General features: G+C 32.8%; 1 protein-coding gene and 1 long non-coding RNA gene across 3 annotated transcripts in view; both read left to right on the top strand.

The window, feature by feature from the left end:
• Oseg5 (intraflagellar transport protein Oseg5) overlaps positions 1 to 16,514 on the top strand; it is a 238,155-nt gene that overhangs the window by 73,139 nt on the left and 148,502 nt on the right. The window lies entirely within an intron of this gene.
• Positions 5,792 to 7,002, top strand: LOC145937649 (uncharacterized). 2 transcript variants are annotated; one of them, XR_014425596.1, is made up of 4 exons: positions 5,792 to 5,861; positions 6,056 to 6,233; positions 6,506 to 6,682; positions 6,863 to 7,002. It is a non-coding gene; the product is annotated as an uncharacterized LOC145937649 (long non-coding RNA). The 2 variants fall into 2 exon arrangements; XR_014425597.1 differs by having other exon boundaries at positions 6,487 to 6,682.

Raw genomic sequence — 16,514 nt, 5'->3', positions numbered from 1 at the left:
AAGCAGTGGTATCAACGCAGAGTACTAAAGCATGCGCGAAATCGTCGGAATCGACGCCTGAAGCAAGAAGTGGCTCGGGCTACGGCCGATTCATTCCCGGACGATAGTCCAACCCAGGAACTATTAGAGCGCTTAATTACAGAACACATTCATATAATAAATAAACACAGCAGAAATAGGAACCCTGACACTCCCCTTGACCCTCTGATTTCCTCTCCAGAGCCATCGCACATTCCATCTTCTGCACCTCAGAACCACTCTCCCTCTCCTTGTCTCAATCATTCTCCCTCCCCCTCACCACTTAATATAGAGTGTGACGAAGGTTGCACTTGTCAAGAGGTAGTAGAAATCCCCTTCATTTATAACGAGGCCTACTCCTTTTTCAGGAGACACATCGGGCAAATTCCATTCCAACACGAAGATGAATGTTATAGATGGCTCCTTTCTAATTTCTCTATACTAGAGCTCCCTCTCCCAGAAGGTGTTTACACCTGCGGGCCAGACGATCCCGATGAAGAGCAGTTCATGAGAATTGTAGCGGGAAGTCTCCCCGGCGCCCTCATCACTATGTTTACCCCTATCCATCCCAACCCTATCGGATTCCCCGTCGATATCCTCCGCGCCTTCCTTTTCCCCTCCACCGTCGAAATTACCGAACTCTCATAAACTAGCATTCTCTCTCACACGCACACACATGGACACAATTTTTATATATCTATTATCGTTTAAATTATTGTAACCACCAATCGGGACCCTAAAATTTAAACAATAACTCTTTCCCCTTTCTGCCCCGATTGAAGACCTCCGTATCTATGTATCACCCGCGACCCATACACATACACTCACACTTTCATTAGCAAACATCTCTGATTATTATTTATATTATCATTATGTATAGAATTTCGTTTGCTGCATTATTAGAAATAAATTTATAATTGTAACGTAAATAATTTCTGCTAATTTATAATCCGTTCCCACTCATTCCCGTAAACCGAGATCGCACAAGGTCCCATCCTGCGCAAAAGAGATTAAATTCTCTTGCCGAAAAGGGACCACCGAGCGAACGGCCCTTTAAATAGAGTAAGAGCGATCCTTGAGGTCGTTGACCTATTTGGGCCCAGACGTTCGTTCAAGTCGAACAGACGGATAGTCTGCCGTCGTTCGAGATAAATTTAGTTACGTCCTTCCTTTCGACTCTTCCTTCCTTGAGTCTGGACGTAACAAATGCTTTGTTTCCGAGATATAAGTTTGTAACGCTTTAAAAAATTCATCCTGTATATTAGATGAGCTAACTGAAAACCTTAAATATTTTTTATCTCATAATTTATTAAATACAAAAAGTACGCATTTACATTTTTTTCTATGTAATCTCCATGACGTGCAATACAAGTGTTTTAGCGCTTCAGAATAGATACCTCTAGAATCTGAAGAAGAAAGAAAGTCTTTTACCTGAGAGCGTAGGCACTCACTGCCTGCTTCACCTCTTCTCATCAAACATGGAGATTGATTCTGTATTCTATATCACACAACTGAATGAAAATTACAAAATTGAGCGAACTTAATAGAAAATTTATAACTTTATTGATCCAAACCTAGTAAATTCGCGCATTTTTGTAATTTTCATATTTTCAGAATCGACTCTCTGAGACTTGCCTCCCATTTAAGCTGTTCAAAGACGCGAACATCACTAAGGGTCTGCCAAATACGGCAGATGTGGAAGATACTCAAAGAAACAATGGGAGGCAAGACTCAGGTCCGATGAAAAGGTGAAGCTGGCGGTGCAAGATATCTTAGCTGGCGTTTAGATATCTTAAAATAACATTAATTAACAAGTATTTCCATACCAGTAACTATCGAGCTCCTAATTTTTTAATAGGACTTTACTCTTGTACCGCAGTAGGCGCGACCGATGTTTAAGTCCGAAATTCTGCCAAACGAAACGAGCACGTAATTCGGCGTTTAGATATCTTAAAATAACATTAATTAACAAGTATTTCCATACCAGTAACTATCGAGCTCCTAATTTTTTAATAGGACTTTACTCTTGTACCGCGGTAGGCGCGATCAATGTTTAAATCTGAAATTCTGCCAAATGAAACGAGCACGTAATTCAGCGTTTAGATATCTTAAAATAACATTAATTAGCAAGCATTTTCATACCAGTAACTGTCGAGTTTCTAATTTCTTAATAGGACTCTATTTTTACTCTACTTTTAATTTATATTTCGATGAACTATACTATATATTATTTTAAATGATTTTTTTATAAATTAAGTTAATATTAATAAAAAATATGAAAATATAAAAGATTGTTAGAAATATTTAATCGTAGATCTCAGATATTTAAAATTTAAATTCTATAACAAGACAACATTTAATAATTTTCTTACATCTATTCTCTCTCTGTTTTCCCCTCACTCTTAAAAAGAATTAATGAAATGAATAATAATTCTTACTATCCAATTTTGTTTAGAATTAAATTTATCTATTGCAGTATTAGTGCATGTGATTTAAATTTCTATATAAAATAAAATTGCTTTTTTTATATGAGAAAATAGTTTATTTTAAACACATTTTATTTATTAATACCAATTATATTATAGTTTATTTGAACAGATATATAATATTATGTAATGCTTTTGTATATAATATTAAATAGTATATAATAATAATTATACATTTCCGGTGAAAGGACCCCGCACAAACCTTATGAAAGTGGCTTTCGGTAAAATTGGCTGAAACTTTGCCATTTTGTACTTCAAGTGATGCTGATCAAAAGTTACCATTGTCACAAGTCAATCCTATGAGCCATTTTTGTTCCAAAAAGGCTCAAAGTTCGATAATACACGTATCATAGGCACTATTATCCTATGAGCCATTTTTGTTCCAAAAAGGCTCAAAGTTCGATAATACACGTATCATAGGCACTATTATCGAACTTTGAGCCTTTTTGGAACAAAAATGGCTCATAGGATTGACTTGTGACAATGGTAACTTTTGATCAGCATCACTTGAAGTACTAAATGGCAAAGTTTCAGCCAATTTTACCGAAAGCCATTTTCCATAAGATTTGTGCGGAGGGGTCCTTTGATGATACAATAATTTCTGACTTCTTCAAATAATCGTACTGTATCCAGGAATTATCTCTCTTTTGACAAATAGCAGTAAAATGTCCTATTGTTTTTGGATAAGAACTTTGTGTTCCTGAAGATCTTAGATTCACCACTCCTCTTAAGGAGGTACGGTTGAGACATAAAACTACATTTCAGAGTAGTTGGTATGTCAGATAGTCGTATAGTTTTATTAATATTTTCAATATCATATAATTTGCATAATATGAAATGATCTGTAAAATAAAATATATTATAATATTATACAGATAAAATATAAAATATAATTTTAAAAAAATATATACATATATGTAAAATATAAATATGATATTATATTATATACATATATATATATACCAATATATATACATACATATATACATATATATATATATATATATATATATATATATATATATACACACAAACATTTGTTACTGTGTTTCCATCAACTTTAGTTATACATATTCTTACATTATTGCATTTATCTCTTTTCGAATTTCTCTCTAATATTATTGCAATACTATAAATAAATGTATTAAAAAATGAAAAAATATTTATTATACCTGCTTGCGATGAGAGAAGCAGTTGTTTCTACATCAATATAATTTGTTCTGGAACATTTACTTGCACCGCCCAAAAGAAAATGTTTTTCAACTATTTTACTAAATTGTTCTTCCATGAGAAATGCATGTTGAATTTGCAATGTTGGAAAATATTTTTTCCGTGGAGGACAACCTTCGTCACAGGAAAATGTTTCTTGCAGGCTTGGTGTTGTGAAAAATAATTTTGTGCATAAATATGCTACAGTAAATACAAATATAAGTGATAGGCCTTAAGAGCCGAACGCGGATGTTGATGCGTAATCCAACGAAATTTAATTTTTCGCTGGAATTAAATTAATTGTGCACAGGGCACGAATTTTACTACTTGGTATACTGCCAAGTCTTGTATAGAATAATCTCATTTTTGGGGGGGGGGTTAGAGGGGATGTATGGAATAAAAATCTCAAGTATGAGATTATTCCATACAAGACCAAGTAGTAAAATTCGTGCCCTGTGCACAATTAATTTAATTCCAGCGAAAAATTAAATTTCGTTGGAATACGCATCAACATCCGCGTTCGGCTCTTAAGGCCTATCACTTATATTTGTATTTAATACGGAAGAGCCTTAATAGTAATTCTTATATGCTACAGTAATTTCATAATTAATAAATCCGCAATTATGAGATCCTACTTCAACCGAAAAAATATCTTGTAAAATTTTGGCACGATTGTAATATGTATTTCTTGAAATTCCTTTTTTTGATGTATCTAACACCATTTGAAAAAATAAATTTTCTTGTGCCATTAAACTGCACTTATTTTCAAATGCTTTACTATCATAAACTGCTGCTAAAAATATTTGGAATACGCTATCAAAAGCGCAAGTATTCTTCCCTTTATGTTTATAGCTTTTAATTTCGAGCAATTACCATTGCTTAAAATGGGAATCTTCAAAAATTATCATGTTATATAAACTCATTTTTTTGAAAATTTTTGTGTAAATATCGCGGTTTTGATTTTGGTAATTTGACATCTTATTTGTGATACGAGGTGACATATATTGACAAGATGTACATATGCGTTTTTGTCCAAATCCTTCGTCTTCTTTGTCAATAGCTTTTGAACATAAATCTAACGCGTGAATATTTTTTTACATATATGGTATTTGTGAGCACCAGAGGAATGATCATTATTTTTGCAAGCATGGCATTCTTCAATTTGTGGATTATCATATGTGATTATTGTATTAGATTCTATATTGATATTAGTATTTATAACCTCGACCTCGTCGATATTTTGTGATGTATTTAATGTTTCCATTTGTGGCTCAATATTTTCTTCTGGCGTAATGCTATTTACTAAATTAAGACGGCCTTTGAGATATTCAATATGTTTTAGAATAAATAAATCTGCTCTCATTGGTAATTTAATATTTGCAAGTAATTGAGTTTTTATAATACCAAATTCTGCTTCAACAGCACTAGATGCAGGTACTCTCTTCCGTATTCAAATTTATCCCGATACACAGCTGACCAAAGAGGAAACTATTTCATGTCTTTTAATAGTTTTATTTCTAATTGAAGAAGATAATGAGCATTTTCTCTGTCGCCATTATCAGTTGAATTTTTGAATGAATACGTTTGCTAATGTTATTTGCCCATTTTTGCCATCAATTTGCTGTATTTGTATTATTATTTATATTGTATTATTATTATATATCCAACTCTTCATCTTCAAGTTCTTTATTATTAGTTGCATAATTCTCTGCATTATTTAATGTTTCGGATGTCAATAACCCACACAGCACATGATATCGTACGAATATTCTATATTCATTCTGTGAATGTACGTACTGTACGTAATATACTGAGAACATCTCTATAATATCTTGTGTAGTATATTATTTTTCGTATATTCTCAGGATATTATCAGAACATCTTGTGTAGTATATTATTTTTCGTATATTCTCGTATATTCTCAGAATGTACTTTTAATATCTCTTATAGTATATTATTTTTCGTATATTCTCATAATATACTATTGAATTACGCGCATTTTTATTTATGAGCGGATATGTATGCCATTTTGGATACGTAATTTCCGCTATTGCCGTCATTTGTCTTTTCCTTGTTCTTTTTCACTGACCACGTGCAAGTGCTATGTGCAATCTGGTGCAATTATATTACGATTGTGATTAATCGCAGGTAATCCTTTTTATTTTCAAATAAATTAAATGTACAAAGGGTATTTTATAAAAGCTATTCAATGATTTATTAATACTTCATAATTATAAACACACAAATTAACCTCATTAATGCAAATTATAACCTCACAATCGAATATTATAATGTATCAAAAATATGTATTTTTATGTGAAATTCTTATTATTATGTTACAGCATTTGCACAAAAAAGGACGTCATTATCAATTGTCGTTTATTATATCAATTATCATTTTGTGATCTCTGCAGAATCTTTCTAAAGAAAAAGTGTTCTCCGCATACACATATATACATATGTATATAGATGAGATGTAAATGTGAAAAATAAAAGTGAAACTCTGGATTAAAAAATCAAGTGAGTTTTATAACATATTTTAATTATATAGTGTGTACGATTAAGTAAGCTAATTGTTACTGCAATTAACTTTTAAAACGATCTTAAAAGACTAATGTATGCCAATACTCTATATTTGTATATTACACATTGATAATGAATGAAAGATATTGCATACATATAAAATAATATGTTAACTAGGCTTTTAAAACCGTTTTAAAAGTTAATTGCAGTAACAACTAATATATATTAATATATGTATTCTTATATGAAGTTCTCATTATATGTTACAGCGTTATTTGCACAAAAAAAGGACGTTATTATCAATTGTCGTTTATTATATCAATTATCACTTTGTGATCACTGCAGAATCTTTTTAAAGAAAAAGTATCTCCGCATATACACACATATATATATATAGATGGGATATGTAAAAAATAAAAGTGAAACTCTGGATTCGCAAAAATCAAGTGAGTTTTATAACATATTTTAATTATATAGTGTGCGATTAAGTAAGAGCTAAGTTATTACTGCAATTAATTTTTAAAATGATTTTAAAAGTTAATTTCAGTAACAACATATAGCTTATTAAATATATGTTAGATATTATTAAATGTATTCTTATGTGAAATTATTATTATATGTTACAGCGTTTGCACAGAAAGAACATTATTATCAACTTCGTGATCTAATACTTTCTGTGAAATAAGAAAAATTATATACATATATATAATAATAAATAATTATAAGTAAAATGTTTATATAAAAAAATATAAAAGTGCAATTATACGTTCAAATAATATATGTGCAATTATAACATATATTTAAGAAATTTGAATAAAAAGATTTTATGTGTGAACAAAATGTTAATATTTTACACCAATTTTTTTTATTTATAGTAAAATTTATAGTTAAATTTATAGTATAAATATAAATGGATTATATATATATGTACCGTAAACACTCGAAATCTGTTTTTCCGTATACTTAATAGTCAAAATTTGCATATTTTTACTAGTAAGTATATGAAAAAACAAATATGGGGTGTTTACGGTAACATATATCATTTATATTTATATATAAAATATAGAAAATATAAGTTAATCTATAGAATGTCTTGAGTATATTATTAGTACATTATTAGTACATATATGTATATACCAATGTCATACTCAAGGCATTCTATAGATATACTTATTATATACTAAAAGATATTTTCAGTATGTACTGAGAAGCAGGAAAAATCGGACATAGTAGCATTCTTAGTACATACTCAGTATATCGCAGTATGTATTTCGAATGTTCCTAGAACATACGCAATATACTTTTGTGATATTCTCAGAACATTCTCGGAATTTACATGTGCTGTGTGGGAAACATTTTAATTTTTGTTTATGAATTTCGCAACTGGTGGATGTTTCATCGGGATTATTTCCTTCCATTTCATTAACAGCAACAGTTAAAATAGAAAATAATATATTTTCCGCTTCTTCAATATTACGAGCTAATATTAATTGGCTAATACTTGCCAGATAAAATGTTTTTACGCGTAACCGTGCATTTTTTAATAAATTTGCGTATTTTTTTATAAAATGAACAACATCAATACGTATATAATAGTAAGGTGTTTCTCTGTCTTTCCATATGTTATCGGCATAATCATCAATATTATTATAAAAATTAATTAATCGCCAGGAATAAATTCAATAAATAAACAATGATAACTTGACACACTGGCAAAGATTTATTTAACATTTAAATTATTTGCGACGTTTCGACCATATGGTTTATGGTCCTTATCAAGCAACAGTTAATTATGTGCATTACAACGCAACCGAAATAAGCCTCAAACCGTTTTCCATGTGACATCTATATGTCCGTGTTTAAAAACTACGTCCATACCTGACACAGAAGTAAACGAGACTGTGACATTAAACAAACAGAATACTAACATCTAAACAAACTATCATATACGGTGGTAAATTTTTCTGTATCTTTTTGTAAATTAATGGCATGAACCGACTTTTTTATAAAATACATTTCAACTATTTCCCTTTTTTCCAAAATTTTTCTTTGTGTAGTACAGTAGGATTTTGCCAGTCAAAATCATGTTGAAAATTAATACGGTGTTCAGAAACAACAGAATGATTACCATATGGATTCGTAATATTTCGTCTATGTTCACTAATGCGTGTTTTTAAATGTCTCTTCGTTTGTCCTATGTATACATTATCACAATTTTTACAATTTAAACGGTAAACAATACCCGTCTCTTTATTTTTTTGTAATTTATCTTTCCCTTTTTATATAATGCAATCTAACTTTTTGATAACAGAATAAACAATATTAAATTTCCTTTTTAGAAAACGATGAATATCATCACTAAATGACTCGAACATTGGTATAACAATTGAGTCTTTCTGTCTATTGCGTGATACAATAGAAATATTATTTTCAAGTATAGATGGTCTCTCTTGAAGTACATTTAACCTTCTCCTAACGTGTTTTTTAACTAAATCATTGGGGAAGGAATTATTTAGTAAAATGTCCCAAACTATCCTAATATTAGTGTGATGAAATCTACTATCAGACAACATTTTGTGCGATTTTCGCTTGGTCGACTAAATTTAAAATTGTGTTTATTTTATATTGTAATGGATGACTTGAGAAAAAATTAATATATCTACCAGAAAATGTGGGCTTTCTAAACCAATTTGTAATTAATTTGTTATTATCTCTATAAACCGTTGTATTCAAGAAATTTAACCTGTCACTCTTTTCCATCTCAACTGTGAGTTTCAACCTAGGGTGATAGTCATTAAACCTCATCGCCACAATATCCAATTTATCTTTTGGGAGAGAGATAATCATAAAAATATCGTCAACATATCTATAGTAGCATTCAACACTGAATTCTCCGGAACACTCATTTAAACAATGAGTCTCCAAATCATCCATAACCATATCCGCTAAAATGGGGGACAAAGGGGAGCCCATGGGGCTACCATATATTTGTTCATAAAAAATTCCATTAAAAACAAAACTAGTAGAGCTCAAAATTATATCCATAGCAAACAAAAACTGCTGTAAATTCAATCCAGCGCGTTCGCTAATATGTATCCATCTTTTTTAATGCTTTCCATAACCAGATCCCTTGGAATATTAGTGAACAGGGATGTAACATCCAAAGAGATCATAATGTTATTAGAATCAACCTCCAAATTGCCAACCTTAGAAGCAAACGACCACCCATCCTTGATGAAAGATTTTGATTTATGTATTGAAACTAGTAACAATTTATTTAAAAAATTAGCAATGTTATAAAAGGGGCTTCCCACCGTAGAAACAATAATTCTCAGGGGGCAACCATCTTTATGTATTTAGGTAAACCATAACATCTTGGAGTGTTGCCATTTGTGCATCGAAGTTTTTTGAATATTCTTTCCTCAATTAAATTATTGTCGTGCCATGACTTAATCAAGTCGTTAAGTTTTCTAGTCATAATATTAATAGGGTCTCCCTTCAATACATTATATGTGGTCTTGTCATTCAGTAACTCGTGATATTAATATGTTATTAAAGCATACTGGCTCTAAATTAAAATACACCGAAAGAGATTTATACACGAAATTTCCGACTGAATTATTGGAGAATTTCTTCAAATTTAATGATCACAGAATAAACAAACATAAAAAAATAGTTAATAAAAAATTAATCAATAAATTCCAGTTACTTATTGATAGACAGAATACCAAATATAACAACTTTTTAAATAATGATAGGAGTAAATGGATTGTTAATAAAAGTAATAAAATAATTCCTAAAAATATTTTAACTTTTCTAAGTTTGGGTGGAAATTTCGGTGTACCATTGGATCAAAGTAATAGGTTTGATTGTGAATCTTTTGCGTTAAATGTAATAAAAAATTTTGAGAGTAGGAGTCTAAGTCTAGATACAGAGGTGTTAAATGACACACGTAATTGCTTAGCGAGTTCTCTTAGTCGGTGTATGAATGGAAAGAAACATGTGTGTTACATAGATAGATACATATTGTCTGAATTTAATAAATGTAAACGTTTTTTAGCTGATAATAGAGATTTGTTAGTTACTAAAGCAGATAAGGGCCAAGTTACTGTGATTTTAAATAGAGATGAATATACAACTGGGATGAATGAGTTACTGAATGACAAGACCACATATAATGTATTGAAGAGAGACCCTATTAATATTATGACTAGAAAACTTAACGACTTGATTAAGTCATGGCACGACAATAATTTAATTGAGGAAAGAATATTCAAAGAACTTCGATGCACAAATGGCAACACTCCAAGATGTTATGGTTTACCTAAAATACATAAAGATGGTTGCCCCCTGAGAATTATTGTTTCTACGGTGGGAAGCCTCTTTTATAACATTGCTAATTTTTTAAATAAATTGTTACTAGTTTCAATACATAAATCAAAATCTTTCATCAAGGATGGGTGGTCGTTTGCTTCTAAGGTTGGCAATTTGGAGGTTGATTCTAATAACATTATGATCTCTTTGGATGTTACATCCCTGTTCACTAATATTCCAAGGGATCTGGTTATGGAAAGCATTAAAAAAAGATGGATACATATTAGCGAACGCGCTGGATTGAATTTACAGCAGTTTTTGTTTGCTATGGATATAATTTTGAGCTCTACTAGTTTTGTTTTTAATGGAATTTTTTATGAACAAATATATGGTAGCCCCATGGGCTCCCCTTTGTCCCCCATCTTAGCGGATATGGTTATGGATGATTTGGAGACTCATTGTTTAAATGAGTGTTCCGGAGAATTCAGTGTTGAATGCTACTATAGATATGTTGACGATATTTTTATGATTATCTCTCTCCCAAAAGATAAATTGGATATTGTGGCTATGAGGTTTAATGACTATCATCCTAGGTTGAAACTCACAGTTGAGATGGAAAAGAGTGACAGGTTAAATTTCTTGAATACAATGGTTTATAGAGATAATAACAAATTAATTACAAATTGGTTTAGAAAGCTCACATTTTCTGGTAGATATATTAATTTTTTCTCAAGTCATCCATTACAATATAAAATAAACACAATTTTAAATTCAGTCGACCAAACGATTTTGTTGTCTGATAGTAGATTTCATCACACTAATATTAGGATAGTTTGGGACATTTTACTGAATAATTCCTTCCCCAATGATTTAGTTAAAAAACACGTTAGGAGAAGGTTAAATGTACTTCAAAAGAGACCATCTATACTTGAAAATAATATTTCTATTGTATCACGCAATAGACAGAAAGACTCAATTGTTATACCAATGTTCGAGTCATTTAGTGATGATATTCATCGTTTTCTAAAAAGGAAATTTAATATTGTTTATTCTGTTATCAAAAAGTTAGATTGCATTATATAAAAAGGGAAAGATAAATTACAAAAAATAAAGAGACGGGTATTGTTTACCGTTTAAATTGTAAAAATTGTGATAATGTATACATAGGACAAACGAAGAGACATTTAAAAACACGCATTAGTGAACATAGACGAAATATTACGAATCCATATGGTAATCATTCTGTTGTTTCTGAACACCGTATTAATTTTCAACATGATTTTGACTGGCAAAATCCTACTGTACTACACAAAGAAAAATTTTGGAAAAAAGGGAAATAGTTGAAATGTATTTTATAAAAAAGTCGGTTCATGCCATTAATTTACAAAAAGATACAGAAAAATTTACCACCGTATATGATAGTTTGTTTAGATGTTAGTATTCTGTTTGTTTAATGTCACAGTCTCGTTTACTTCTGTGTCAGGTATGGACGTAGTTTTTAAACACGGACATATAGATGTCACATGGAAAACGGTTTGAGGCTTATTTCGGTTGCGTTGTAATGCACATAATTAACTGTTGCTTGATAAGGACCATAAACCATATGATCGAAACGTCGCAAATAATTTAAATGTTAAATAAATCTTTGCCAGTGTGTCAAGTTATCATTGTTTATTTATTGAATATTATTATAATTAGTGAATGCTTGTACGACAGCAGTAAGCAACAAGGCTGTTGATGCATCACAAGTTACTTCTCGCGAAAAATGAGCACCGCTTTGAATCCATTGTATCAATCACATCTAAATCGCTATTGTGATATGCGAGTCACTTAACATTTGCGTAATCGGATATTTTACTTTACATGAATTAACCACGCAAGTATAAAGAAATATGTGTTTTGATCGCGCTTTATCGTGATAAACTATTTTCTTAATAATGCTGTCAGTAGCATCAATAGCTACAGAGGCGGGCTCCGTAAATGTATATTGTCTATAAGTATCAAGCTGATATTTTAACAAATATATTGTATAAAATGGATCCATTCCTATATTGTGAATAATATTTGTTAATATAGTACGTTTTGCTATAGCTAACGATATAATCGGATTTTTATCAAAAATTTTTGAATCTGAATATTCATACACTGCGTCTCGGAGAGCTTGTTTATATAAGTGAGGAGATTCAGGATCGCCCGGTGACATTATTTTTGCAGCTGTTTTAGTTCTATAAATCATAGCGCTTTCATTGTCTTTACATAATTGTTCACCTATTTCAAAACGTATAAGATTTTATAAGTATCTTTTACTGCAATTGTCTGTTCCTTTTGTTATCGTGCATTTAATTATAACAGGTTCACTATCTGTAATACTTTTCGCAATTCCATTTATAATACTACCGCAATTGCACTTTCCACATATTGTTAAAGTATTATTGAAGATTTTATTTCTTTTAAATTGATATCCACATTGCAACTTACATACGTCCCATAATTTTCTTGTAATTACATCTTGCCATTTCCCTGGTTGTAATACTTGGTATGATCTAAAAGCTAACTTGGACTTATTCTTTTCCGTTCTTGCATACTGTTTTGTCTGTATAAGACTGTCGAATTCATTTTTACTAAATATAATATCTATAATATTGTGTTCTGGTTCTTTATTTGATGAAAGTGAAGTTGATAAATTTGTAATACTATTCAAAGAACTATTTGTCGACAGATCTTTATCTGTTTCCGATGTCTTATTAAGTAAGATTTTTTTTATATTAGAACCATTATTTACAACTATAATATATAAAGCATGCGGTTATATTCGTCCTATTTCTTGAAGCATAGTCGTCCGTATCTGGTCATATTTGAATATAATTTTACCTTGGCTGTCCTTTGACACCAAATAACAAGCTCTCAGTAATGCAATGTATCAATATTCAGATTTAAAAATAGTAGTGATATAAGGCCGATTCTAACTCAGGTCCTCCGAGGGGAGGTGCGGGGCGGGGGGATCTCCTTGGCGAGAGGTATGACGTCATGCGGAGCGGGAGAGATCTTCGCGGCGAGGGGGTCTGACGTCATGCGGGGCGGAGGCGCTTAACGCTGTGCGAAAGACGCTTGTCGCGTTTTGTTTTTCGCGCGTATAAACAAAACAGAAATGAGCGCTGATATTCGGCTGCCTTGCGGTACCTCCTCCCTTCCCTCCCCCATAAGCGACGATTCTTCCACACGCCGATATCCGGCCACTCGAATTTTATAAACAGAAATCAGCGCCGATATGTCACGCCGATGTCCGGTCACTCGAATTTTATAAACAGAAATGAGCGCCAATGTCGGTTGATCTGAAGGATGGGGATCTTGGGAGCCGCACGCGTCGAGACATGTTTTTCGCGCGTATAAACAAAACAGAAGAATTTGCTTTGCTTGTTGGTGTGAGCATGCATGAGGACGTTGCATTTCCTGTCTATTGGGCATGAGCATCTGCAAGGCACAAAAAGGAATGAAAACGGGGAACAGTGAGATGACCACTGATGTTTGCTGGCTTTTGCAGAGGAAAATCTGGCAGCATAAGGAGAAATTGCATTTGCTAAGTGCCATCGAAATCGAAGAAGAAGAAGAAGACAAAACAGAAGTGCGCCGATATTCGGCTGCTCTCGCGGTACCTCCCCCCTCCTCTCCCCCATAAGCGACGATTCTTTCTCACTGTTTAGGAAGAATTAATGCCGACGTTCGGCCGCTCGAATTTTATAAACAGAAATGAGCGCCGACGTCTGCTGGCTGCTTTGTGACATAAGCGATAACACGATGAAAAGAGATCATCTTTCTGAGACGTAATTAAACAATCGACCATATACATTAAACAAAAAGAAAAGGAATTAGACGAAATATATAAGGAGAATAGAAGCGCGTCAAACCATAGTACGTGATTTGAAAGCGCATAGCTCGGTTGAAAAAGTGTAGCAGTTATTTTCTTGTGTCAAAATTGCGTAGTAATGTGTAAAAAATGGAAAATAATAATTTCGAGGCAATATTAGACGAATCGTCTAATGAAGATCACGCGTTGTCGAATGACAGTAATTATATTAGTGATCAAAGTGAAGACCTTACAGATATTGACGACAAGATAGTGTCTAATTCGCAAATCTTTGCATTAAACGGACGTACAAAAGTTTGTGCCATATACTTTTATTATTCTACCGGTGGTGCTCTTGCTTTAGTCTTTCGTGTATGATCTCTATTCAAGATGTCGGGTACATGTATGCTGTTAGAAAACATGTGATTGAATTACACGACGCAGTGGATAGTCGATACTGTTCCAATTGTAAAGAAGCATTGTATCAAATATTTCCCTGTGATATGTGCCCAATTTGTACGCATTTGTGAAAAAGACATTATCGTGAAAAATGTATTTCAACGACGAGTACACGTATAATTATGAGAAGGATAATAAATATGATGAACTTGATATCATTGATGTTCTAAAAAATGAAAAATATCCGGATGTGCAACGAATATCACCGGTACATTTTCTACGCGATCGCGAACTCAATCTACGCGGAACCAGTAAACGCATTGTCAGACAAAGAATCATTATCGATACTGAACCTCCCTCTGATTGGTCTTACTACATGAGACGGACAATATATAGACGGACGTGGGATGAATGCAAGAAAGAGGAAGAAGAATATGCGATCCATGAGGTGTCACAATATAATGAAATAGACCATTATGCGACAAAAATCGGCAAGAAGATCCAGTTTAACTTTCACAGAGCTCTGTACATTAAAATTACAGATATTGGGAGGTGTGTAGAATTGCTGGTGATGAATAATTTGCGTGATTCGAAATATGACCATTGGCAAAATTCTAGCCACCTAACAATGTCCCGAAAAATGTGTGACGATGATAAGGATGAACTTGAACAATATGTACTTATAAAAAGTATCAAATGTTTCGACCGTCAAGAGTATATGTTTATGCATTATTGCGTTCAAGATAGCGAACGATATTGTTTATCGTGTAAACAAGCCACATGCAAGTGCTCCGTAGAAGAATGTGACGTGATTTAAAGTGTGAAAAAAACATGGAAACACCGAGCAGATTGAACGCGATCTGTTGGAGCGGTCCCATCAAGTCGCCACCTTGGGCGATTGCGTTTTATGGTTCGCCGAAGAACTTAAAAATTTAGCGTTATATGTAAAGACTATTTTAACAACAAATGTCCCCATGGTAAATTTAACATCGGATGAATGGGAAAAATTTCACAGCGAGACTCATTGTCACATATGCGATGTGACCGTTATTTATAATTACTTTCGCTTATCTTTTCTTCCGGAGAGTCGTTCTCGCGATCCGCGGTCCATCTTCGGCATGATCTCGTTAGTGGCCTTTAATAATCGAACTTCCAAAATTTTAAACCGGGACTCTATAGTTAACCGAATTTTATTGGGCGCCAGATACGGAGAACCGTACCGCTCCACATATATAACTCGCGGGGAGATCGACGCGTACGTCTCACATTTGGTAACAACTCGATCGATTATCACTTGGAGAGATCGGGACGGTCAAGTGCACTTCAGCTTGGCCGAAGGAAAGGGTTCGTGGTTGCGACAGACGGAGAGCGAGAATAACGGGGACAAGAATTTTAGATTTTTAAATAATATATTTGAACAAACAGAAAAAAACTTAGAAGATTAATAACAAGAAGTGTACGAATGAATATAATTATTCACGACAAAGATTCGGCGGTCGCGAGTTTCGAAAGTCGCTCGCTGTTGACGATTTGTTGCCTCTACTCGCGTCCAAGATCGCAGTCGGGGCTAAAAGCAACAAATTCGAAAACGATAATTTCCGAGGACGATTCCTCGACAACGAAGTTTTCGTCCCGCGAGGCTTAACCGGGCCCCGGCAGCTACGATCAGCGTTTTAAAGTCGGCAATCGCCTTGCTTTCACCGCGACAATCGCCCTTGGCA

The sequence above is a fragment of the Prenolepis imparis genome, unplaced genomic scaffold (assembly GCF_030444845.1).
Source record: "Prenolepis imparis isolate NDT839.2.m4 unplaced genomic scaffold, iyPreImpa1.0 SCAF_6, whole genome shotgun sequence".
NCBI lineage: Eukaryota > Metazoa > Arthropoda > Insecta > Hymenoptera > Formicidae > Prenolepis > Prenolepis imparis.
This window is presented reverse-complemented; position numbering and strand designations above follow the sequence as displayed.